The 25,641-nt window shown below is 43.1% G+C and overlaps 1 protein-coding gene across 9 annotated transcripts in view; it reads left to right on the forward strand.

The window, feature by feature from the left end:
• Positions 1–2,436: 2,436 nt before the first annotated feature.
• LOC132575191 (chromodomain-helicase-DNA-binding protein 7-like) overlaps positions 2,437–25,641 on the forward strand; it is a 313,791-nt gene continuing 290,586 nt past the window's right edge. For 4 of the 9 annotated variants that reach the window (XM_060243733.1, XM_060243739.1, XM_060243741.1 and 1 more), the window contains exons 1-2: positions 2,437–2,684; positions 4,717–4,818. The gene's annotated coding sequence lies outside the window, so the exon portion shown is untranslated. Of the gene's footprint in view, positions 2,685–2,724; positions 2,924–3,066; positions 3,159–3,890; positions 3,907–4,716; positions 4,819–25,641 lie in introns of those variants that run through there. The other 5 variants (XM_060243735.1, XM_060243736.1, XM_060243737.1 and 2 more) reach the window with 5 other exon arrangements.

A 25,641-nucleotide genomic window follows, 5' to 3' on the forward strand; every position in this document is an offset into this window, starting at 1 on the left:
CCAGGATTAAAGGTCTAGTGCAGAATTGGCCTTTGTCTCATCATAAAGTGTTGCAGATGTCTAGTCTATCGATGTTTCCCAAGTGTGCTTATAGAAGAAATAGGATTCTAATAAGTCAGTTATTAAATATGGATCCTGGGGTGATTTTCTTATTTGGGTGCATAGATACCTGGAAGTTATGGTTGACTTCTGGCAACCCCTAGTGGGTCTTTGACATTTAGAGAGGTGGCTTATATTTCTGCTTCTGCCTCCCAGTCCTGGTATTTCTTGGAGGTCTCCCAGGGATGACTGCTTAGTTTCTGAGATCTGACAAGATTGGGCTTGCCTGGGCTATCTAGGTCAGGGCCAGGGGGTGGTTTTCTACTCCAATATGAAGTATATGATTGAGATCGCATGTGCAGATATGGTTCTTATAATGTAAAATTTTAAACTTGAATTTACAGCAGGCTAGCCATGGTGAAATATGAAGTCTAAGTGTAGGCCAACTGTGTGGGCCAACTGAATTATAGTACTATCATTACCTATTGAAAACTTAATACCCTTAATAAGTGTGTAGCAGAGAGATCTTGTCAACTGCATATAATACAAGGTATCTGTTTGGGACAATAATTAAAACTGTCAAGGAACCAAAATTATTGGGAATGTGAGAAATGCCATTTGGTTTAGCATTAGAAGGGCTGAGGGAAAGCAATGGATATGAGGTCTGAAGTCCTGAGGGAAAGCAATGGATATGAGGACTGAGGTCCTGTTTTCATATTAATAGTTAGTATAGTTTACTTGAGATTTGTTGTCCAATCGCACAGTTGAGTCTGACTCTTTGCAACCCCAAGGACAAAGTCACGCCAGGCCCTCCTGTCTTCTACCATTGTCTGAAGTCTGCTCAAATTCATGTTAGTTACATCAGTAATGCTGTCTTGAGATTAATAAATAGTAAATGTTACTGTTCTCATTGTAAGACTAGTGATCCGCTGCCCAATCTTGCCCTTTATTTGTGGGCATGACTCCACTATGAACAGTTGGGGAATCTCATGATACTCATTCTAAAGTTAATGTTCACTTTATGGCCATGTATTTTAGTATTATAGAGCGGCCCCGTGGTGCAGAGTGGTAAAGCAGCAGTACTGTGGTCTGAACTCTCTGCTCACAACCTGAGTTCGATTCCGGCGGAAACTGGATTCAGGTAGCCGGCCCAAGGTTGACTCAGCCGTCCATCCTTCTGAGGTTGGTAAAATGCGTACCCAGCTTGCTGGGGGAACGTGTAAAAGACTGGGGAAGGCAATGGCAGACCACCCCGTAAAAAGTCTGCCATGAAAACATCATCCCAGAGTCAGAAACGACTGGTGCTTGCACAGGGGACCTTTCCTTTCCTTTAGTATTATAGTTTGAGCCATTCCTAGAAACAATTCACATTACAGCCTTTCCCCCATTGTGTATGTAGTGAGAAATAGCAACTAATGGCAGATTCTAGGCTCAGTGTCGTTAAGTAGCTGGAAAAAGGGTGCATGCATACATTTTGCATGTTTTAACTTGACACTACTTGTATTTTGTGAACCTTATGTGAAAACATGTTTGAAAAGAATTGTGTGGGCATTGTTCAAACAGATTTTCTCAAGAGATGCTGGCTCTATCTGAGTCGAAAAGTACTTTTAAAGTTTTTTGCTTGCAGGTGTTCTTTCTCCCATTGTATTTATGAGTTGTATGATAGAGAACTTCTCTCAACTCTACAGCATGGCAGCAGAGGGACAGGGTTTTAGTGTGCCTGAGGTAACTGACTGTTTTGTGTAGCCAGGTTAAGCTTTTACTGCTTGAGGCCATGAGGGGCTCCTGTAAATACCGACCCTTTCTTGCTGGGATTCTCGGCCATTTGTCCAGAGGACAGACGGAGGAGGCAGGGCGCCTCCTCAGTAGCTGCATGTCGATATCTACACATTGAACACCATTCCATGCCTTCCCCCACCTTTTTGTCTTGCCCGCCTCCCCTTCCGTTGTCGCTTGGTGGTGGTGGTGGGGAGATTAGAAAGGGGGGGAGGGAAGGGTGGCGACTTGTCTGAGCGTCTCTGTCCTCAGCGCCCTGTCAGCATTTGGCACCCCCTCCCCCATCCACCCTTTCTTCCTCCTCTCCCTCCCGGGAGGGGGCAATTTCCTCGTGGGTTGCGGAGGCTGCGCCTGGCGGGACGGTGGGAGGGGAGGAAGGTTAGTGACCTGACCCATTCCACCCCTCCCCCCTTCGCCCTTTCAGTAGGGCTGGATTCTTGCATAAATTATGCCAGACGGGTTAATGACGTGTAGCACTGTGTGGGCGGAGCCTGCGGGCTCGCGCTCTCCCTCTCTCACACTTTGCTGCTCGCTCACAAGAGGGAGGGGTGTCGGGGACGCGCCTCGTGGCGGGCGGAGGGAGGGAGCGAGCGAGCGAGCGACGGGGGCGGAGGAGCGGACAGGCAGGGGGCGGTAGCAGCAGCGGCAGCCGCCTGGCTGGCTGGTTGTGTCGCTCGGCTTTTGCGGACGCGCTCGGGAACTATCGGATTAAACTTGAATCGAGTGAAATTACACAAAGGAGTGAAGCGGAGCCGGAACCCGGCGGAGACCCCAAGACCCTCAGCGACCCCCCTCCCTTCCTTCGCCGGCCCTGGTCTGGGGATCTTCGCCTGCCTTCGCTTTGACCGTCGGGCCGAAACCAACTCCCGGTGCGTGCGCGTGTATGTGTGGCTCTGTGTGTGTGTGTTTGTGAGGGAGGAAGAGGCTCCGTCGGTCTTTTTAACCTCCCTCCCCCCATTCCACTTCCCTCAAACGCCGGAGGACGCTGCTGAGCCGGTCCTGACCCGGTGGGTGACCCGCGCCCTTAAGAGTCAGCTCGAACACAGCCTAGAGGGCAGCGGCGCGCCGGGCACGGAGCGGCTGCCCATTTGGTCGGGCCCCACAGCAGGTCGGTCGGGGGGGGAAGGGAAGAGAAGTCGAGTCCGGGTGTGCGCTTGAAGCTCCCCGCCGGGCTGTTTGCTCAGCCCATGTGCCCCCCCACCCCCTTTGAGGAGCTTCTCAGGATGTAAAGCGGGGGGGGGGGGGCGAACACACCGGAGAGCGGGAGCAGGAGCGAGTCTGGCGGCTGTTGTGTTTCTTGACCGTCCCCTCCCGCCGCCTTTCCTCGAGCGCAAGTTTGCAGGGTGATTAAAATGGAAGAAAAGTTGGGGGAAAGTCGGGGGGGGGGGAGAGGAAAGGAGGCGGCAGGGTGGGCGATGTGTGCGTTGGGGGGGGGGGCTGAGGCGAGGGCTGAGCGGCTTCCCGGGAGCGCTCTCCCTCCGCCCTGCTGGCCACGCTGAGCGCTCCCGGCCCTGGCAGCACAACAAGCACTAACAAAGTGCGGGGGCCGCCCCCACCCTATCTCTTGCGAGCCTGACCCTGGGGCACCGTGCGGACAGACGGAGCCGGTGGGGTGGTACTGTGGGGGCAAGGAGAGAAAGAACCCGAGGAAATAAGAGGTGGGGGGGGGGAGAGAAAGAGAGGCACGAGGTTGCGCTGGGGTTATTTGTCTTCGCTGAAGAGGAGCGAGGAGGCTGATGGTGGGAGTGAAACGGGAGTCACACGCAGGGGACCGGGTGTGCTGGGGGGAGGGGTGCTCCCGACTGTTTCCCAACAGCCCAAGAAGAAAGGGTGGTGGTGGAGGAAGAGGGGAGAGAGACGCTACCTAAGCGTACTGGGTTGGCGGCGGTAGCAGCAGTAAAATAATAGAGACTTAACCCCGCGGACCAAGTCAGCTTCCCTTTTTGTACACCCCCCCCCCCCCGGTCGCCTTTCGCCTGCGAGCTTCTCTCTATCTGTGTCTCTTCACTGATCGGGAGCGGGTCGCTGAGAAGTCTCCCTAGTGGACGTAGTTTCCCCCCCTCCCTTCCCGAAACCAAGGCCATTTTGAGGGTGAGCGGAAAAGGTGGTTTGAGGCCAGGCGGTCAGGGAGTGTATGTGTTTAGGATTGATTCATACAGGGAAATGAGGCTGGCCAGGGATTTTGTTTCTGCTTGGGCTATGGTGGGTGGGTGCAGAATATAGAAGCGGACACAGGAGAAGTGAAAGGGGGGGGGGCGCATGAGGGGGGTGGGGAGTGGAGGCTGTTGGCGAGTCTCAGGGAGAAGAAGCAGCCATCATTATATTGCATTCATTTTTCCCTGGTAGGATTACATAAGGGGGACACCCTTCTGTACTATGAGGAACCCCCTGAAACTGACTGGGGGGGGCAGCTCTTAGGGTGGCGGTGTTAAGCTCAAGATTTATTGCGTTGACAGTAAATCGGATGAGTTTCTCCAGATCACTTTTGGCTAGTACTCAGGACTTGGTTTTAAAGTAGTTTCAAACGGACAATGGACAAAAGAAAAGTAGCAATCCATGGAGAGTTTCCTTTGCATTACTAGAGATTGTTATATACACTAGGCAACTCATTCTACTTTGTCTTTGTTTGGTATGGTACAGAATGTGCTTTTCAAGTAGGTCTAGATGTTCTTTATTTGAAGTGAGCCTTTCCTGCAACTTAGTGCTGGTAGATTTCAGTGAAAACTATTCATTTTAAATGAATATGTTTTTGTTTTTTTGCTGTGGAAATTTGTCTTGAAATTTATTTTTTCTATTTTGGAGTTCAGTCTGTTTTCTGAAGGGAAAGTGTTTGTATATGTAGCATGATACACAATAAAATAATCATAAAAGTTGAACAAAAATATTTCTGTTTTCTCACAGATCACCCCTTCTAACGGCGGCAAAAATCTTAGTGACTATGACCCTAGCAGCATGGGTAGCTGATTTATCCCAATTATAAACCCAGTTAGTTTGCTGTAATGTGTGAGTATTATATAATTTTTTGATTAAAAAGAACAAATGTGAGCTGCATTTTTAATGGATTTTTTTCCAGTTAGAACACTGCGGCTGTTGGTTGGAGTGCTTTTTTGTCTTTCTGTTGCACAACAGAGGCTCTTCAGTCTTTAACCTAAAATGGCAGCTTAATTTGACTGGGGCCCCATTCATTGACAATGATAATAAAAAGGCTGAAAGCTAAATGTAGCTGGATGTGTAGAGCCCGTTTGCAGAACTCTACCTTGTGTTGCAGAGAGAACGTTGTTCCCGAGTACTCTTATGAAAGTTTTAAACTATCTTTTATTCTAGAAGTGGCATGGGTTTATGAAAAACACATGCTGATAAATAGAGACTAGAGTATGATGGTGAAAGAGCTTGGAAGGTCTAGTTTTTATGTTTTTGAGACAGTGTCCCAAGTAGTACTGCACTGTTGAAATAATATGAAAATATTAACGTGCTGTGTGTTCAACTTTCTTGGGAGAGAAATCATTGCCTGAAGTTTGAAGCTAGTGACTGTCATATCATTTTGAAAACAAAATTACTTTTTAGTAACTATAATATCAATTTGGAATGTGATTTATTTTCTAACAGAATATTTAATACAAGGGAACAATGCGTTGGAAATTAACAAAATTTTGAAATATGATACATACTATAAAATATTGTCTCTTATAATCATCCAAGTACCTAAAAGAATCCTTGAAATTCCAGATTTTTCCTGGAAAATATATGTATAATAATTTTTAATTGCTGAATTTGAGTTTATAATGGTAACCATTCTACAACTTTGCTGTCCACAACTATCAGTTTATGTAGGCTCATTACTGAAATATGATATTAACAAGAAAAAAAGTTTGCCCATTCTTAACGGTGCATTCAAAGTCAGTAAGTTTGGAAATATTTTAGTATTATTAAAATATTGTAAGAAGAATATTGAAAAAAATATTTATGTAAGTTGATAATCTGTTCAACATTACCCTTAGGCAACATCATATATGCAAAAATATGGTATCTAATTGAGCTGTGTTTTCAAAAATATTGAGCTTCACAGTGCACAGAACAAGAATAGCTGCAGTCAGGCAACAAGACATACACCAGTAAGGTCTGCTAATATAACATTGTAGTTGTGGCTTAGAAGCATTTTCCTATATTGGGCTAAAGCCAATGGTTCCTTTGCACTAAGTGAGTAATATTCAGTTGGAGAGGAAGGATTTCTGTTGGTTCCAGTCTTAGACGTAGTCGTCAATACCATTATGGGTTTTTATGACACATTCTGCTTGTGAGCATTCAAGGAAGTTCTGTTGGATGCTGGATAACGTTTTATTGTAGCAGGCTGATAGAAGAATTGGAGCATGTTCTAGGTGTGGTTCTGAGTTGGACATTTAATATGGTAGATGTTTCTTAGAAGTAGGTCATATAATATCCTATTTTCTTCAGAAAAGGGGAAACCAACTGAAGAAATTCCTTTATTTTGTATTGTGATTCATTGTGTTGATAGTAGGTTTAGAGATCCATGAAACATTGCTTGCTGCATGCAGAGTAGGCCAGGATGGGTGCAAAAGCCATGATAGCTGCTACATATTTTTGATTGCTTAGGTCTCTTATTACATGTTGAGTGTTTGGAAACATTGTGACTTTCCAGAACATGCAGGTAGAATCTAAAAAACTCATTATGATAATCAAAAAGATTACTAATATCCTTGCTATTGAAGAACACTTCCAAAGTTCAGTTTGATATCACGGAGGACCCTCCTCCGCCAATAGTAGACTCAATAGTAGGTCAATAGTAGACTCAATGAAGGGTTGTCTATAAAAGTTAGCAAAAATCTGTGGGCCTTTGACCATAGGTGTGTGTATTTTCATTGTTCTCAGACCTCTGTTTTCAGGATAGATTACTTTATATCCTGCTTTTTTAAACGCCATGTTTTACACGAAGACCACATGTATGGATACAATCTACAGAAATAGACACATCCTTAAGTATCAGAGATCATGAATCTAGGAGTCTTCATTTCCACTATGTGTGGGTGTCTTAAGGATACACATCTGAACCTGTTCATATTGTGAGATAAACACTGCTGTTCTCATGGCAAATATGACTGATGTGTAAGTGTGGAACTGCCCTGTTTTATGAACCAGTCATGACTGACAAGGTACTGTCCTTCAGCATCAAGTACGATATGAGCTGCATGATCATAGTTATGCAAGGCATCAATTCCTGTTTTTGTGGTAAATAGAAAAGTGCTGCTGTGATCAGATGAACTGATGTCAACCATGTCATTGTTGTTCAGTTCGCACTATCTTTTGTTTATGTTGAATATTGTCAACTTTTGTACCTTCAAATGTCATTTGATTCTCCAGACAGTGATCCAGAGGACTCACAACACAAATAAATGTTCTTGTGGGTATTCAGGCTCTCTGTAGTGGTAAGGGCTTCACAGGTTATTGTAACATAAGAGTGTCCCAGTTGCAGAATAAAAATGCTCAGACATAGCAAGAACATGGATCACAATCCACATATTTTTATTATGAAGAAATGTTATCACTGTACTTTAGTTACCATTTGATAAGCTAACAGTAGCCATATTTTGTTGGCCCTGATGTAGGTGGACACATATCTGAGCAGGGGTTTACAATTGTTCTTGCCACTACTTGCACATTTTTTTTATCAAGTTGACAGCCTCTGTGCTTCTCTGTGGCATGGAGGATGGTGGGGGCTGTCTCTAATCTCGTACAAAAGCTCTGAAAATAGTAATAAACTGCTTTCCAAGCCTTAGAGCAGCCGTCCCTCCTCCTAGCTCAGAGTTGGAGGGGGGAGGGTAGTGGGGACTCACCTCTGCAGTCGCATTGCTCATTGGAAAGGCTCACAGCACCTGTAAAGCTCAGCATGATATTCCAGTCCAAACTGCCTCCCTTTGTTGGGGAGAGGCTGGCAATGAGTACACATCTTAGTTGATTCCCAGTGTTAGCCCAGTTTGTAAACCACTATACTTGAGAAATCTTAGAATGGCATGTGAGGAGAAAAACGTATTGTGGAAATACTTTTGAGTCTTGATTATCATTATTTTTATAAATATGCTACTTATTCTATGTAGTCACATTGATACATGAGCCATGTGAATAAGCCTAATCTGCTTTCGACACATAGAAAAGGCTGAAGTTATAAGGAACTGATGCATGATTTGATAACCTAGTTTAAAAATAGAGTTGTTTATGTGCACTAACTGGTGTTGATCCTTCACAACACTCTTGACACAAAAATATGTCTACCATACTGAAATGTTTTAAATCAGAGCAGTTAATTGTTTAGGTGCATTAAACTGGCATCCCAGTACTTTTAGCCTTTCTGTTCATATGCCAAATTGCTAAATTTGTTGGAACTTTTTGGTAAGTATGTTACAATTATTGTCTTAAACATCTAGATTTCGTACAGGAACAGTCTTCATATAAGAAAGGGTGTCACACCATTTTGTTATGACCATTTAATCCTGCTTTTGCTTCACATCTTGTTACCAGCGTGTTGGAAACAAAGACACTGAAACTTGACTCAAGTCTTATATTTTGTTTTATGCTACATAGACAAATGTTCCTTCTTTAGAGATCAATAAATATGTAAAGTAGATGTACTTATGCTCTAATACATTACTAATTTGTACATACCCATTTTCTAAATTAAGTATTTTATAATTCACATTCTAAATACATTAATATTGTAAACCTCTTAAGAATCGTTGTAAGTGTACACAAGCTGATTAGTTTTAGCTTTCAACATCCTTTTAAATTTTGTAAATATAAATGTAGGAAACCCCATCTAAAAATTTGTGTGGTCTAAAGTTGCTGGCCTTTATAACATGTTTGAGTATCATTTCATAAACAGTGTCTAGCAAATAGCATAACTTTTTGGGTCACCTTGGGGTCTCACTGATACTCACTTTGTGGTGAGTTTGAGCATTAAGTGGACAATATGAGGGTGAAAATGGTTCAACAAGCTCCAGATCACCATGGCACCTAGAAATTTTGCAGTGATTTCATTGTAGCATCTCTCAACAGTTCTCCATGGAAGTACAAAGGGTTGGTACCAACCAGCTTTTCCACTGGTAAAAAAAGAAAGACAGAGATGCCCTTTGACCAGCACAGTGCTGTGTTTGTGATCATAGGACTTACAAAAACAAAAGCCATGTAGAATGGGAGCTATAATGAGGATGGACATTGGCTAAGATAGAGCAAAAAGCTGACTGTTGTATGAGTTGTTTTCATATGATTAGAAGGTACTTTCCTGGAATGAAGCTTGTTGCTGCTAGAAATTCATTCTTATATATCTTTCTACTTTCTACTAAATCTCTTTCTAAAATATGTGAATTGCTTTCTTTGCTATCAGTATAGTTACAGATCTTTTAAGCAGGTGGGTCAGTATTTAAGAATATTTGGCTTCACAAGAAAAATCCAAATTATTTTAATGAATTACTTTAGGCAGAATTCAGGAGCTGATTTATAGCAGCTTTTAAAACAAGCCCATATGCAATAACTGTTATTGGTTCTTCTCCCTGGTTCTTGTGTGTTTGCATGTTTATATGTTTTTTGTTGTTTAAATATTTTACAATATGCTCTATTTGAATGCTTTTTAATGTCTTAAATATTATCAACCCAATACAGTCTATGGCTTTGCCTAGTAATGAAAAGAAAGTGCTTTATAAATTTTTGCAATGGCATTTTGGAAATGAAAGTTGTAGATTGAATAGGGTAAAAAGGCTTTTGATAAACCTAAAAGACTACTGTATAAATTCCGCTTCTCAGTACAGGAACTGTGAAAAGTTCAATGACTTTTTGTGGTTCCTTTGGATATCTTATTTGATAATAATTTGTGTGTTTAAACAGTTTTCAGGTCTTACTGAAAAACATATTCTGATCTAATGACTAATATATATACAGAAGCAATTTTCAGTAGATGGGCCAGCTGTAGCATGAAAACAGCAGGCTGTTGTGTGTAAAGAAAAGTGTTTTTCTCACTGAGTGATGGATATGTGGATCCAGTATATTTGAAACTACATGGATTGACTGATTGCTGGTGTGAACTTCTTTGGGCATTTGTATAGAGTAGATGGGAAATAAACACTCTAAATAAACATAGTTCTGTGTCTGGAACAGAAAGTAGCCTGTTCTCTGCAGGTGCGAACACAGCAGTGTGCATGAAGCCTTCTATACTTGCAGCTCTTTGGTCAGAGATAAAGCATGATAGAAATGGAGGGATACATTGCTACTGCTAGTTGGCTAGTAACAGTGAGGCAAAGAGTGATTAATTTAAATATGTCAGAAAGCTATGAGAATTGATACAGTAATTATTGCAACTAGAAATAGTAGTGAGATATAGAATGGATGTAGAAGTGCAACTGTGCATATGTAGGTGGTGAGTAAAAATAAAAGTTCTACAGCATATGGTTATTCAGTGGTTAATTCTTGTAATACAAAGCGAATACCTCCAATCTGGTCACCTTTCCACTGATTAAGAATGGATATGCTCTGTCCAAGAAAGTGAATTAATACCATGCTGCATATTGGTGTCATTTGTTCCCAAGTTTCTTCCTTTAAAGTTGGAAACCAGGTTCTGCTTAGTTGCATGATGGAGCTAACTGTAAGAACACATTATATATATTGTCGTGGTGTTTCCTGTTTTCAATCATAGTTGTCATTGTTCCTAAATTAAGGAGGAGGATTGCTAGTACTTGGGGCTTCTCTGTCATTAGCAAATAGACATGCTTATTTGATGGCAGTTTGGAAATACAATGTACAGTGACTTGCCTTCCTTCCCTTATCCCCCCCCCCTTTTTGGGGGGAGTGTTTGTGCAATAGTATAGGCAAATCTGACCTGAACTTCCTAGTGATGAACCTGCCCAGTAGCTCCTCAGCATGGTAGGCTTAAGGTTGAAAAACTTGGATATGTGTTTGAGTGCATGTAGAATGCGGACAGAAAGATAAGCTGGGAACTCTGAAATTGGAATAACTATGGGACAGTAGACAGAAAAGGCAAGATTCATGGTACAGCCAAAGGCAATGGTAGCCAGGAACTGTGAAAGAGCCTCTGGAGAGGTAGATGTGGTGTTGCTACTTTAAAGGCTTAAGCCACAAACCCAAAAAGTGAGGAAATGAGATGGGTAATTGGAACAGCTTCAAGAAATTAGTAGAACTCTGGGCCCAGGGTAATTATCATGTGAACATAAGAGGTGCCCTGCTGGATTACATCACTGTACCATCTAGTCTAGTGTCCTGTTTTATAAAGGTGCCAGCCAGAAGAAGAAGACTGCAGGGGCAATAGCAAACCACCTGATAAAAACTCTGCTGTGAAAATGTAGTGATGTGACGTCACCCCAGAGTCAGAAACAACTGGTACTTGCACAGGGAACTACCTTTGCCTTTTTTACTTCTCTCTGAATCAGAGACTCAGAGTGACTTACAATTTCCTATATCTTCTCCCCTCACAACAGACACCCTGTGAGGTGGGTAGGGCTGAGAGGGCTCTAGCAGCAGCTGTCCTTTCAAGGACAAGTCCTGCAATGGCTATGGCTAACCCAAGGCCATTCCAGCAGGTGCAAGTGGAGGAGTGGGGAATCAAACCCGGTTCTCTCAGATAAGAGTCCGCACACTTAACCACTACACCAAACTGGCTCCACAGCTGGTGGGGAGCAACAAACAGGACATAGATGCCAAGACTTGCCCCTGATGTTGTCTCCTGTTGCTGATATTCAGAAGTTTACTCTCTCTGGATGTGCAGGTTCCTTTTAGCTATTGAACTAGTAACAATTAATGGACCTCTTCGTCATGAATGCATCAAAAAGATCTCTGAGAATGGCAATTGCTATATCCACTGGCATTCTACAATGTAAGTCTTTGTTGAATGAAATACTTCCTTTTGTCCATCCTGAATCTCTTGCCTGTCAATTTTATCATGTGTCCCCAAATTCTTATATTGTGAGATAGAGAGAAAGGGTTCTCTCTATGCCAGGGATCCCCAACCTTTTTGAGCCTGTAGGCACATTAGGAATTCTGACATTGCATGGTCTGGCAAAGTCAAGGCAAATTTACAGCTCTTCATTGGTGATAGTTGTCCAGTATTTTCCCTGCTGTATTGAGTTGTGAAACTGGAGAAACTAGAGATGTTTTGTTATTTGAGGATGGAAAACTACCATTGCTTATTATATAGGAGGGCACCCACAACAGAATGTTGTCAATAGTGTTTAGCCTGTCCAGGGTTGACAGTAAAAGTGACAGAATGGTCTTCTTTGCAGCCATCCTCAAGCAGCTTAAAACATGTTTTCCCCTTTCCTAGGCAGTCTCAAAGCTTTGAGAGTGGAGCTGCTCACAACCTAAAATGTTTGGAAAGGCATGGACTTTTCCATCCTTTTCCAGGTAGCTTCAAGGCTTTGGCAGTGCACCTGATGGGGCAGTTCTCACAGGCAAGCACTCAGAAGAACAGCGAATCTTGTGGTTATGACAGCTCCAAGCTTCACATGACTGTCAAGGGAGGCTTGGAGTAGAAAGTACACAGATATTCTTTTAACACTATTTCTCACCTCATCTCAGACCAGCTAGCTGATCTTGTTTGGTTCTTGGAGTAGTTTGATCCCAGATTCCTGATCTAGATGGCTAGTGGTGGCCCGAGGGAGATTGGAGCAGAAAGTATGTCCTTTGTGCTCCAAATGTCTTGCCATGGTGTCAGCCCCTTGATCATATACAGAAGGAAATCCCATCTCCCTGCTGGTCCCTGGTTTCTTTCCTCTTGCTCATGACCTGTTGTGACTTTCCATCACAAATATTCTCCTCTTCTCACCATATTGTTCATAACCTACTTCCATCTACCACTTCCATTTGCTTGATTAATGACTAAGAGTTCTTTAATCAGGTGATAGTCTTAATATTACTTTGAGGGTTTTTGTGCCTGGGGGGGTAGTGTTGTCAAGTCCCTTGGAACCTCTGGCAGGGGACTTACCTTGGACGCTCTAGCCATTTGGGAGGGAAAAACTCTATGGTACCTATTGTACCATAGAGTTTCCCCTCCCAAATGTCTAGAGCATCTGGGAAAACCATAGCATTTTCCCGGAAATCTGGAGTGGCTGCCGTGCAATGTTGCCGGCGTGATGACGTCACTTCCGGGTGACGTCATCGCGCAGGTGCCGGTTGGGGGAGGTTGTGGCCAGTGAATTGGGAACCTCCTTGGTGGGGGATTCCCCGCCCGGAACGGGGGCTTGGCAGCCCTAGTGGGGGGGGGAACTATTGTTTCTCATGTCACATACATGACAAAGTTTTGTCTATTGTGCCACATGACTGCACACCAAAATCAGTTTTAATTGTCAGTCTACAATGGGTTGCTCTGCTCATCACCTAATGAAATGATCTGGAGTGAAGTCTCTACTACTGTAATTTCTGCTAGGAAATCTTATTTTTGGAGTTTCATTTTGATGCAAATGGCAGATGCAGAGTTGGCTAAAAATAGTGTAGGGTTAAATTAGTGAATCATGTTTGATTTTCAGTGGTTAGTGTCGAAATGAGGAAAGGACTGACTATAGCTTTCAAATATGCATTTCTGTATACCTGATATAAACTGTGTCATCACAGTTTTATAAACACCATTTTATGAGCTTGGTAAGTCATTCAGAAATCACCCTTCTTCCCCAAACCCACAACCTTCTGTCAATTTCAGGAAAGTTCAGAAGTTTCTACTAGGTAAAATTTGCCTCTGTTGCTGTATTTATCTTTTATCTGAGTGATGGTTAAAAAGGAGGGGGATGGCTTTCTGTATCTATTGCTCCTTTCCTTTTGTATTACTTGGCAAACTTAATATTTTGTAGCAAACTGTAATCCCCCCCCTTTTGCTAGACAGTGTTGTTGTTGAAAGAATCATAAATAGTTTTACAGTGCTGGTGTAGATTGGTTCTATGCAGTTTTTTTTCTTAACTTTGATGAAGTTTGAACAGATGCTGAGAGAGAAAGTTGGTAGGACAAGCGAACTGCTATACAGCTTATATGTTTTTGTGTATTGGTCTCATTTATTTAAGGCTAAAACCAATACTTCCTCTAAACTCTGGAGTCTTGTGAGCAAAATTCTACTTTGTGAGCTACTGGCGTTAATGTTGTGAGCTACTGTATAAATTAGCTTGCTCTGGGGCCATTTTTCCTGAGCTAAGACAAAAATGTGTGATCTGGAGCCTAAAAAACTGTCAGCTAGCGCACCCTAACTCAGCTTAGAAGGAACACTGCCCAAAACACATCTTGCTTAGGGGCTTCTTCACATGCTCCAGATCTGATGGAAGACAGGAATAGGTCTCAGATTTGCTCACCATCAATCCTTGTCGACTTCAGATGCAGCCCAATTCTTGTGTGCATAAATGCTTGTATGGTTAGGCCCTGTCTTCATGATGTTGTTGTTATTGTTTTAAATTAAATGAAATGATTTTTGATAGCAGATTTGCCTTTGTCTAAAGTGAGAGCTGTTGAATGTAATTTGATGCCTCTCATTTTGTTCCAGTTATGTACGTGGGATAGTGGCCATTGTTACACATGCTGTAGTTCTGTTTGTCTGAACAGTTTATTTTCCACTTGCCTGACTTATATTTGCCAATGGAAATGGATGACTAACATCTTATAATATTGTACACATTAATAGCAAGTATTTTTGAAGGAGGGAAGGTGTGCTGATGGTTGTGAATCTTCCCCAAACTCTTCCTGACAGTTGTTTCCCAACTCAAGGAAGGTTTTATTTCCAAGATTCCATGACCCCAATAGCTGTGAGGGTTGGGTGACTTCAGAGGGGAGGAGGAAGGACATGACATTGCTCTTTCTGCCTTTTCTGTCAGCACAGCTTTGCTGATAGAAGAGAGAGGAGAGGATGATTTCAGCCCTCCCAACCTGGGTGGCTGTTGGACTACATGTGTAGGAAAGGACTGCTGAGGGTGGGGAAGCACGGGAAAGATAAACAGTCCTTGCATCTGTGGATTGTAGAACCCAACCTTTAGCTTAATACCTCAGTGTCATTTTCAGTAAAATTGTCACTCTTATGGGACCAGGTAAAAGAAGTCTACTGAATATTAAGGGCAAATGTGTAAAATGGGATTATTGTATGAAAAAGGGGCAGATCTCTCCCCACCTTCTCAAAAAACAAACATGTACAAAGCAGACAAATATGATATGCATGCATTGTTTGTTTACACCAAATTTACACAATCTTGTCCCCTCAAAAGGGGAGTTGAAGTGACTTCATGTGAGCATAGTAACCAGATTACTGATTGCTACATGCATTTGTCAAGAATTTGATAGACTAAATAATATAGAAGGTAGCTGATGTATATACAGCTGTTTTTTATTACTATTTATCAAACTTCTTCTGTCTATGCTCTTAGAATCCACCCCCCCCCCCATGGGAATAATGTCATATCTTCTGTTGAGAAAGCTGAGGCTGCTCTTGATGTCCTGATCTTGGCTGATTGTGGTGGAAAGTCACAGCTGACTTATGATGACCCTGCAGGATTTTCATGGCAAGAGATGTTCAGAGACAGTTTACCATTGCTGCTAGTCAGAGTCAACTCAGTTTAGCTTTTGAGATCTGATGAAATCAGGCTAGCCTGGTTTTTGAATTAAACTGCAAGCTTTAAAATCCAGTGGCGTTTGCGCTCTTCTATTAATTTTCTATTAATCATAGTCCTTTAGAGTATAGCAGGGGTGGCCAACGGTAGCTCTCCAGATATTTTTTGCCTACAGTTCCCATCAGCTCCAGCCATTGGCCATGCTGGCTGGGGCTGATGGGAGTTGTAGGCAAAAAAAAAATCTGGAGAGCTACCATTGGCCACCCCTGGAGTAGAGAGTTGTGCTTTAGAGCAGGGTTCCCCAACCACCAGGCTGTGGACCGGTACTAGTCTGTGGCCTGCTAGCAACCAGGCTGCAAAGCAAGGCAGAGGCACAACATCACCCCCGCCTGCCCAGGACCCGGGCATATGAAAGAGGCACCGCAGCCTCACTCTGAGGCAAGGAGGCAACCTCAGAGCGAGGCAGAGCAGCCCTGCTGCCCCTTCTGTCAGCCCAGAACCCGAGTGGACGAAAGAGGTGGCGTGGCCTTGCTGTGAAGCTGCCTTTCCTTGCAGGGGAGGCAGCTTTGGAGCAAGGCCATGCTGCCTCTTTCATCTGCCCAGGTCTTGGACCAGCAGAAGGGGCAGTGCTGCTGTAACCTTAGCCTACCCCTCATTTATGGACCCTCACCGATCAGCTGATTTGTTAGGGCCTTTAAATGGGAGGTGGAGGCACATTGGCCTTCTGTTGCCTGGCCACCTAGTGCGGAGGGGGCAGAAACAGCCCCAGTCTCTTCCCCATTTAAAGACCCCCATGGGGGGCAGGGAAGGGGTGCAGGCAGGGGGGGCAGCCTGGGGCAGGAAAAACCGCAGCGCTGCCCCACCCGTCCATGAAAAAATTGTCTTCCACAGAATTGGTTCCTGTTGCCAAAAAGCTTGGGAACCACTGTTTTAGAGTAATAGCAATAGACAATATCAACATTAGTATCAGTGAAAGAAATTTTTATTTTCCTTTTTCACTACCCGGAGGAGTCTCAGAGCAGCTTACAATCACCTCGCCTTCCTCTCCCCACAGCAGACATATCCTGTGAGGTATGTGGGGCTGAGAGCTCTGAGAGAATTGTGACTTAACCAAGGTCACACAGCTGGCTTCATGTGAAGGAGTGGGGATCCAAACCTGGTTCTCCAGATTAAAGTCCACTGCTTTTAACAACTACATCACACTGGCTAAAATAGGTATGACTATCTTAGGTAAATTTATTTCAAGAGTTTTAATAGTATATTTAGACTTGCTAATTACATGTTTCAGTGTCTTGGTTAATTCTGTGAAAAATGTTGTACCTTTTGGTGCCACTTTGCTGTATTGTATAGAGCTCTAAAATGAGAGACTTGTTTTATTGGGATAGGGTTTAAGCTGCTTTTTAATATGGAGTGTCTCTTAGCCAGAGTGACACAAAATATGCCAAAAAATTGTTACAAATTGAATAAATATCTGTTGCAACTGCAAGTCTCTTGTGATTTAATTTATATAATCCAGTGCATGGATATAAACATACAAAAATATTTCCACAGTGCTGAATGTATATGCCAGAAATATAGCAAAACTCGAAGATGAACTTAACAAACTTGCTTTCAATGTGGCCCAATATAGCCAAGTTTTCATCCAAAAAGAATTGCTTCAGTCTCATGCCAACTGGGAATAAATTGTCTATCTGTAAGAACATCTTAGGATAGTACAGAATGCTGTATGGTTCATATTAGCTCTTGAGAAAGCATTGGGTATGAAACACAGTTTCTTTGGAGAAGCAAGCAAGAGACTGAACTTTTTTTTTTTAAAGAAAACTCGGCTATATTGGAACACCTTGAAAGTACGTTTGTGTATTCTGAAATAGGAAGTCCATCTTTGAGTTTTGTCTATATTTCTGGCATATATGTTCAGCATTATGGGAATATTTTTGTACAATTCAAGTATTATTTGATATTGATATATAAGAATATTTATGTGCTTATATCTATGCATTGGATTATATAAATTACATCAGAAGAGACTTTCAGTTGCAATAAATATTTATTCAACTTATAACACTTTGTAACAATTTGTAATAATATTTATTCAATTTTTTAACATTCTATATCTTTACTGTCATTGCTGTCTTTGCTAGTATGAGGCTGCTTCCAACATGGCCCAACTGTGAGGGCGCACATGGATATTTCCTCCCCCCATTCCCCACCAATCTGTTGATCCTTAAGTAAATCTGATGGAAATTACAGGAGGACATGTGGATGATGTCATGCAGTTGTATGAGGAGATGCAAATGGCAGAGCAAAGTATTCTGCTTCTGCCAGTGGCATTTCTTTTCTAACATGAGTGAGGTGGGGACAGTTTTGTCCACCTCTCCCTTTTCACTGTAACCCCTCTGGGCTTTCGCGGCTTTTTGTCCATTGCTTTGAGACATGGCCACAGGTGCAGTTTTGTGCTTGTCATTGTTACTGAATGTCTTGGATCAACATGTGAAACCTTACATGTTTGTGTGAACAGGAGTCAAGTTCAGGCTGAAATGGCGGGGAATGAATGTTCTATATCTAAAGGCTTGGGATAGGAATGAAAAGTGATAGAACTCCAGAGCAGAAAGGAGATCAGACAGTTATAAATCATACTCATCAAGAGTTTTTAAAGAGAACTAGGTCTACAGGTAAGCAATCTCTTTAGTTCATTTTCTGCATAAAATACCTTACAGCCATTCAATATCATCACTTGATTCCGGCATCCTTCTACGAGTTGCCCTCATGGAGCAGTGCAGACCTCACAGGACAAGGGGGAAGGAGGGATATTTCCTGTCTTTTTTGCGTTAGGGAATTGTCTAATTCCATTGTTCTTCAGACTGGAACATCAGCTATAGCTTGAAGGAAGGTCCAAAGAAAGGGAAGGGACCCAAGTGAGTGATTCGGTAAGTAATGTGGAAAGAAGGATTGTGTTTTGAGACTGATCTGGGTGTAAGAACCCAGAGGACACTAATAAGAGGCAAGCAGGTACACAACTTGTCAGTGTGTGTAGGATGAAATCTGCTAGTCAGTGTGCATTTTGTTATTGGGAAGGGCACTTGCCTTGCTTGTTAAAAACCTCACTTGGGTCCTGTGAACTGTGGCTTACTTGATTCAGTCAGTTCAACTCATATTGGGTCTTTTCCTAGCATTAGTCTTTTCCAGTGAATGTTGTTTTCTGATAATGTGACAAAGTGCAATAGAGCTTCAGTTTGGTTGTTTTATTTTTTAGGAAATTTCAGGCCTATACAATCTAAAATCTGGCAGACTGTTAGGAATTGGCAGTCTGGCCAGGAATTAACCAGAGTGCTAAGGAGTTATGCCAACAATTTTGGCTGAGGTATACCATGCTGAGATATACAGGGCAGAAAACAAACACTTGAGGAAAAAAACCATTTATTTTCTGGTTTTTACCACAACCACCCTCATTTAAATAGAAAATGTTGAAAAGTTCTAAAGAAAAAAAGGCTGTGAAATATTTTCTCTTTTGGAATAATGAAGCGCTTCTTAAAATGTGTTATATGAAGATTTTTTCATGTAAGACTTTCTATATTAGATTAGCAAAAGCATGATGATTCCCATGCTTGTTGTAGACATGTACAACATATATAAGTTATTAGGAGGAAGGCCCGTTGTGACTAAAAATACAATTGGCACTAGAAAGAGGATTAATGTGAGTGCCATGGGGTGGTGCTGGGAAGGGAAGGGAAAGATACAGGGCTGTTTCTCCTTCTCCCCCCCCCCCCAGCCTTGGCCTTCAACACACCCACTGTAGCTGTCTTCCCCCCCTCTCCCAGCCGTGGCTATCAGTAACCCCCCATACTCATGTCATTTTCCCACCCACCCCCATACAATTGACATTCAACTCACCCCACCTTGCCATGTTCTCACCCATCCATTGGCATGAATTCCCCTCCTGCCTGGCTTTCCTCCCACTCCACTCTTTGCATCTTCCCACCCTCCTCCCAGGCTTGGTGTTTGTTCCTTCCCCAACCTTACTGTCTCTTTACCCCTGTAAGCCTTGTTCCTTCTCAAAGCCTTCGCATTTATTCCCACCCCTTGCTGTCTTCCTTCCCTTCCAGTGGTTGGCAATAGCCCCCCACTGTATTCTACCCACTACAAGGCTTGGCAATTAGTCTGCCCCCCCAACCTATGCCCCCCCCTCCAGCTCGCTTTCCTCCCACCTGCTCCCATCACCTTGCAGTTTCTCTCCCTCTGCCAGTTTCCCCCAACCGAGCTCTTCCCACTCTCCCCTAAACACACTTTTACTTATCCCGGAGCTGCTGCTGCTGGGTCCTTGCTGTGGCCTGCCTAGGCTTCTACAAGAGCCTTTTAGGCACTTGTGCAGGTGCTATCCTGTAGCCTTCAGAGTCCTCCACAGTGCCCTGGGAGGGTACAGGAGGGCCGCAGGGGCAGTATGTCTCCCAGAGCCTTGTAGAGGCCTCCAGAGATTCCGAGGAATGGTGGGGAAGTTGTGGGCCTTGGGGAGGCTTCAGGAGGCTGTGGGGCAGCATTGGTAGTGTCTGCTTAGCCCTTTGAACATATATATGAACATATGAAGCTGCCTTATACTGAATCAGACCCCCGGTCCATCAAAGTCAGTATTGTCTACTCAGACTGGCAGCGGCTCTCCAGGGTCTCAAGCTGAGGTTTTTCATGCCTACTTGCCTGGACCCTTTTTAGTTGGAGATGCCAGGGATTGAACCTGGGACCTTCTGCTTACCAAGCAGATGCTCTACCACTGAGCCACCGTCCCTGCCCACCGTCCCTTTCTGAGGGTGCGAAAGAACAGCAGCTCCCTAGCTTTCTTGGCGGCCTTCAGAGGTGGTGGGAGAGCAGTGGCAGCCCTTTTGGGGGTAATGGGAGCCATCAGGACAGTGCTCCAAGGGCATGCTGGAGGTTGAGGCAAAGATGGGCCCTGACCACCTTGGAAGGGTTGAGGTGGGAGATCGGGGCCACGGAAGGTCGGAGGCATTCTGGGGCCAATGGTAGATGGGAGAGTGGGAATCAGAGCGCTGCTGGTGGCGTAGGCCTTACGGGCGTGTTGGAGTTGACAGCAGAGGTGCAGGGCCCAGTGCATAGCCTCTGAAGGCCATGTGTGTGGGCCGTTTAGTGGCTGGTTAGATGCACAGTGGGTGCAGGACTGCATGAGCTGTTAGTGAGTCATTCTTTGGGAAAGCAGACAGTGATGGGTGGGTGATGTGTGTCTGTCTGAGTTGAGAGTGTCTCTGGGGATTTTGGCAGTTCTTTCCAACATTCTGAGCTGAAGTGGGTATGAGGTGCGTAGTGACGGGTAATGGAGCCAGTGGCTTTTGGAGCACAGGTTTCAACCAATGGAAGAGCTCCATTTTGTCAATACCACTACACTTTTATTATTATATAAAGGACTAGTCTGGTTGTGACAACATGAAACTATTTCTGTCCAAATACTTTCTTTTGTTTACTTCACAAGGTTCCCCCCCCCCCAAATATTTAACTTTTTTTTTTTTTGCTATCTTTCAGTGACGAAAACCATGATGCATTTGCTAAGGTGGCATAGAGTGCTGCAGTAGCCATTCTTTCTCTCTTGTAGAGAAAGCTGAGATCTTATACTTGTATATTCCATAAATATGCCATATGTCATAAATATGTAAATTGTAATTTTTTTGCCATTAAAGCAGTAAAATAAGTTTGTTTGGTTTTTTGAAAGTATTGTATATATTTAGAAAAAAGTATTGTACATGTTCAATTACGCCCTTCGTATCAGTTTTTCCCCAGGGATGTATATATGGAAAAATGTATTTTTTCTATGACTTCTGAAATCACAACATTTTACACCTCTAGTACAATGTTCCCTCTAAGCTGCAGAGTCTTATGAGCAAAAATTCTACTTTGTGAGCTACTGGCATTAAAGTTGTGAGCTACTGCATAAACTAGTGTGCTCTGGGGTCATCTTTCCTGAGCTAAGACAAAAATGTGTTAGCTGGAGGCTAAAAATCCGTGAGCTAGCTCACACTAACTCAGCTTAGAGGGAACACTGTTCTAATAACATAGCCACTAGCATTAGTTTTTTTAAGATCTTAGCAGAAGCTGGGAAAGATTGAGTTTGGCAAGGACTTTCCTGGTTCTTTGCTGGATCTAGTCCATTATCATGTGACATTCCCCCCTTCCCCAATATTAAGGTAAGTTATTTAAAGACTGAAGATTTATTTTTCTAAACATATTTTGCAGTCAGTGAAATCAACAGTCCTTTTTGTTTGAAGTTTACCATAATGTTTAGAACTTTAGCCTATTCTTATAAAAGCACATTCGAAACATATATTCCTGGTATGCTGAGTTTATCCAACCAAGCAGTTCCAAATGTTCTTCAGAAGAGCGGACAGTGATCTCCAGCAATTTTCCTCCTCTGATGCTGACCCCCACTTTGTCCCATTGCTGTTTCTGAAGGTCTGCTCACCCCCAGGATCAAAATTGCATGATGTTCCAATAAAGTCTTCTGGTGGCTCTATATTGGTCTAGTGGGCTTTAGGAAAATAAGATAGATAAATCAGCTGTTGAGCATGGTTTGAACCATTAGAAATGGGGGGGGGGGGATGAATGTAGCCTAGAAGAGACAATTGTTAGCTAAAACCTTAAGTCCCAATCAGACTGGAGTTACTAGTTAACAGTGTCGGTTGAAAGCTAGAGGCTTGTCAGTGCATGCATGTTTATTATGGCACTTGATGACTGAAACGTCTTGTGGAGTGATCTTTAGAGATAAAATGGCTGCTATTTTTCAAATAGAAATCATCCCAAATGTAGTGGAGTTTAATCACATACTCAACAATATGTGAACTGTGGCTAAGAAAATGACTACAGGCATTTGAAATTTTGTTTCTTGAAGAGTTCAGTCCATTTTCAAAGCTAGCTGACTTTTTAGAAAGAGTAGTATACGTTATAGCAACGTCACCCCAGAGTCGGAAACGACTGGTGCTTGCACAGGGGACTACCTTTACCTTTTTAAGACTTAATGTTTTAAATTCCTCATTGTGGTCAGTGTAGAAATGTTACATTTGAATTGGCATGCAGCCTGAAATCATTATTTGAATGTGTGAACTACTGTTAAAGCCTATGAATCTCACTTGCTAGCAATAAAGCCTAATATTTACATGAAGTATTTTAACACTTTGTAAATGGATTGCAGAAAGCTGATGCCATTGTAAGCACAATATGCAGAAGAACCTGGGACTGGTGGAAACCAAACATAAATGGAGTGTCAATAAAAGTGATACTTATTTTGTATGTCATCACTTAAGATGACAGGACTTTTTTTTCTGGGGGAACGCTGTGGAACCGAGTTCCAGAACCTCTTTGTGGAAACAAAATTTGGGTTGAATTTGTGTGACTGGCTCAGGGTCACTCATTAAGCTACCATGACAGAGTGAGGATCTGAACTTGGGTCTCCAAGGTGCTAGTCTGACAGTCCAAATCTCACCATACTTCACATAAATTGCTTGCTCCATTGTAGGGTTTTGAGTATTTCCTTCATGTAAGGTAAAACACTGTATGTCATGTTCAACAGGTAAATAGGTAAGGTGGGACTGGAACAGGACAAATTGAATTGATTTAAAAATGACTTTCCATTTGGATTTTTCGTTCTTAAACTCCATTAGAGTAAGGTTTTCCCCCCTAAAAATCCAGTGTGAATATAAAACAAATATGTTGAAGCCTATATTCTATAATTTCTTAAGACTCATCCAGCCTTAGGATGTTCATGATCTTCTATGGGGGAAAGTCTTGACATCTGAGATTAAGTATTATAAATTGCACTAAGTTATATATTATTGTAGGCTTCTTGCTGGGCTTAAGAACTATCATGATATCATGGGCACTAAAATTTTGAGTATGCCGTCTTGTTTTGTGTAGTGGTTAAGTGCGTGGACTCTTATCTGGGAGAACCAGGTTTGATTCCCCACTCCTCCACTTGCACCTGCTGGAATGGCCTTGAGTTAGCCATAGCTCTGGCAGAGGTTGTCCTTGAAAGGGCAGCTGCTGTGAGAGCCCTCTCAGCCCCACCCACCTCACAGGGTGTCTGTTGTGGGAGGAGAAGATATAGGAAATTGTAAGCCACTCTGAGTCTCTGATTCAGAGAGAAGGGCAGGATATAAATCTGCAATTCTTCTTCTATATCATCATGATCATTCATTGAGCCAACATGGATAATGGCGTGTTCTAATGTCTTAAGATGTTCACTGCTGGTCAGTTCACTACTACTAATCTGTTATAAATAGTTCTCCTGGTGTGGTTGCAACTCTGACCATCCTGATTCATTGGGGCTCAATGGGACTGTATGCCACAAGCCTTTGGCCCATCAAACTATCAATCAACAGTACTTGCATGCCATTGGTTGAGTCTGCTCCTCTCTTCCACCCAAGTGGCTGTTGCCAGTCAGCAAAGTTGATTCTGTCAGTAAAACACAACCAACCTTAGTTCTGGCAGTTACTGTGGGAACACACTATTGGCCTATCACACCTCAATCACCCATCTCTGGCCTCCCATTGGCTGACTCCCTTGCCCCCGCCTCCTGTAGGCACAGGAATGTTGAACAAACTGCTTGAAGCAGTCTTGCCTCAGCAACAGCCACATCTCTTAGCTCTTCTTTGTCAACTGGCTTCAGAAAGGGCGGCAAGGCTCCTGTGGCCTCATGAAATGCCCTGTCAACAGCCCACTCAGATGGTCTCACAAGGCCACTGCAATAGCCAGGGAGCCTGGCCCCACCTCAGAAGGTATGACTGTCCCACCTTTACTGTCTTTTCACTCCCTCTCTCCCTCCTCCCCTCAACCTTGCCCCAAGATGATTGCTTGAGGAGGAGATAAGGAGGCCTCACAGGGTTGTTGTTCAGATCACACAGGGGGAGAGGAGATTGATGTATGCTTTGATTCCCCCCCCCCCCCCCGCCTCTTCCCCGGTGAAGAAAGACTGTCATTTTGTTATGTGGAGGCTGCAGGGAAGGGGAAGGTGATGGAAACTTGAAGTCAGAGGAACAGATGAAGGGAAGGAGATCGGGTTGAGAACTCCAGGTTAGGAAATTAGGACCTTAAACAGGTACAATGCCATTTCTTCCTGGGGAGCCACTGGAGATCACTCATATACATTTGCTAATCGATTGCTGTTAAAAATCACTGCTGTCCTCAACCATATGCTTGGCGGAACATCTTTGCCTTGCAGGCCCTGTGAAATTATAACAAGTCCCACAGTGCCCTGATGTCATTTGGCATAGAGTTCCATCAAGTCAGAGCTAGGGCTAAGAAAGCCTTGGCTCTGATTGAGGACAACTGGATGCTCTTTGGGCCAGGAATTTCCAGCAGATTTTGTTCTCTTGAGTGGAGTGCTCTCCAGGGGAAATACCAGAAGAGGTGGTCCCACAGGTAAGTTGGTCCCTGACCTTTTAGGACCTTAAAGGTCAAGACCAGAACCTTGAACTTGACGTGGTACTCAGTCTGGAGCCAGTGCAACTGGCGAAGCATGGGTTGGATGTGTGCTGTTAACAGTGTCTCTGTGAAGTGCTGGACCACTGCATTCTGGACCAGTTGTAACTTCTGGATCAGTCTCAAAGGTAGCCCTGCACAGAGTGAGTTATAGTAGTCAAGTCTAGAGGTGACTGTTGCATGGATTACTGTGGCTAGGTCAGGGCAAAACAATACCTTAAAATTATAAATACTGACTCAGCAAACAGTGTAGTGAATTATTTTGTATCTCATGGAGTCACAATATTTTGTCTAGTAAACTATAATCATGTTCCTGCAAAGTTCTAGACATTTAACAGCCAGGCCCTACATATGATAGTTTACTTCAAATTAATTGGGACATCTCCGAATAATAAGATTTCAGTCTTAGGGCCGAAGTAGATGGGATGATAGTTATATGTATTTTTCAATATGTAAGAGGCATGTGCAGTTGCATTTCGGATCCAGGATATATGGGAATGAAAGACAGTATTTAACATAGTGGCTCTTTACCTGTAATCCACTACTGCTCCATAGGTACAGAGCATTATCACCCGGGTGCCTCTATAATTATGAAAGTATTTAAATGCCACCTTTCTGACCAACCACAGCCATGCAAGGCAGCTTAAAAAAAATCCTGACCCACAAGTAACAGAATAAGAAAAAAGAAAAACTCAAGTATACAATTTATCTCTGTCTCTCTCAAAAATACTTTCATGAAATTAATTACAAAATGCCCATTTAAAAACAGCTG

Source organism: Heteronotia binoei, chromosome 7, assembly GCF_032191835.1.
Source record: "Heteronotia binoei isolate CCM8104 ecotype False Entrance Well chromosome 7, APGP_CSIRO_Hbin_v1, whole genome shotgun sequence".
NCBI classification, from domain to species: Eukaryota; Metazoa; Chordata; class Lepidosauria; order Squamata; family Gekkonidae; genus Heteronotia; species Heteronotia binoei.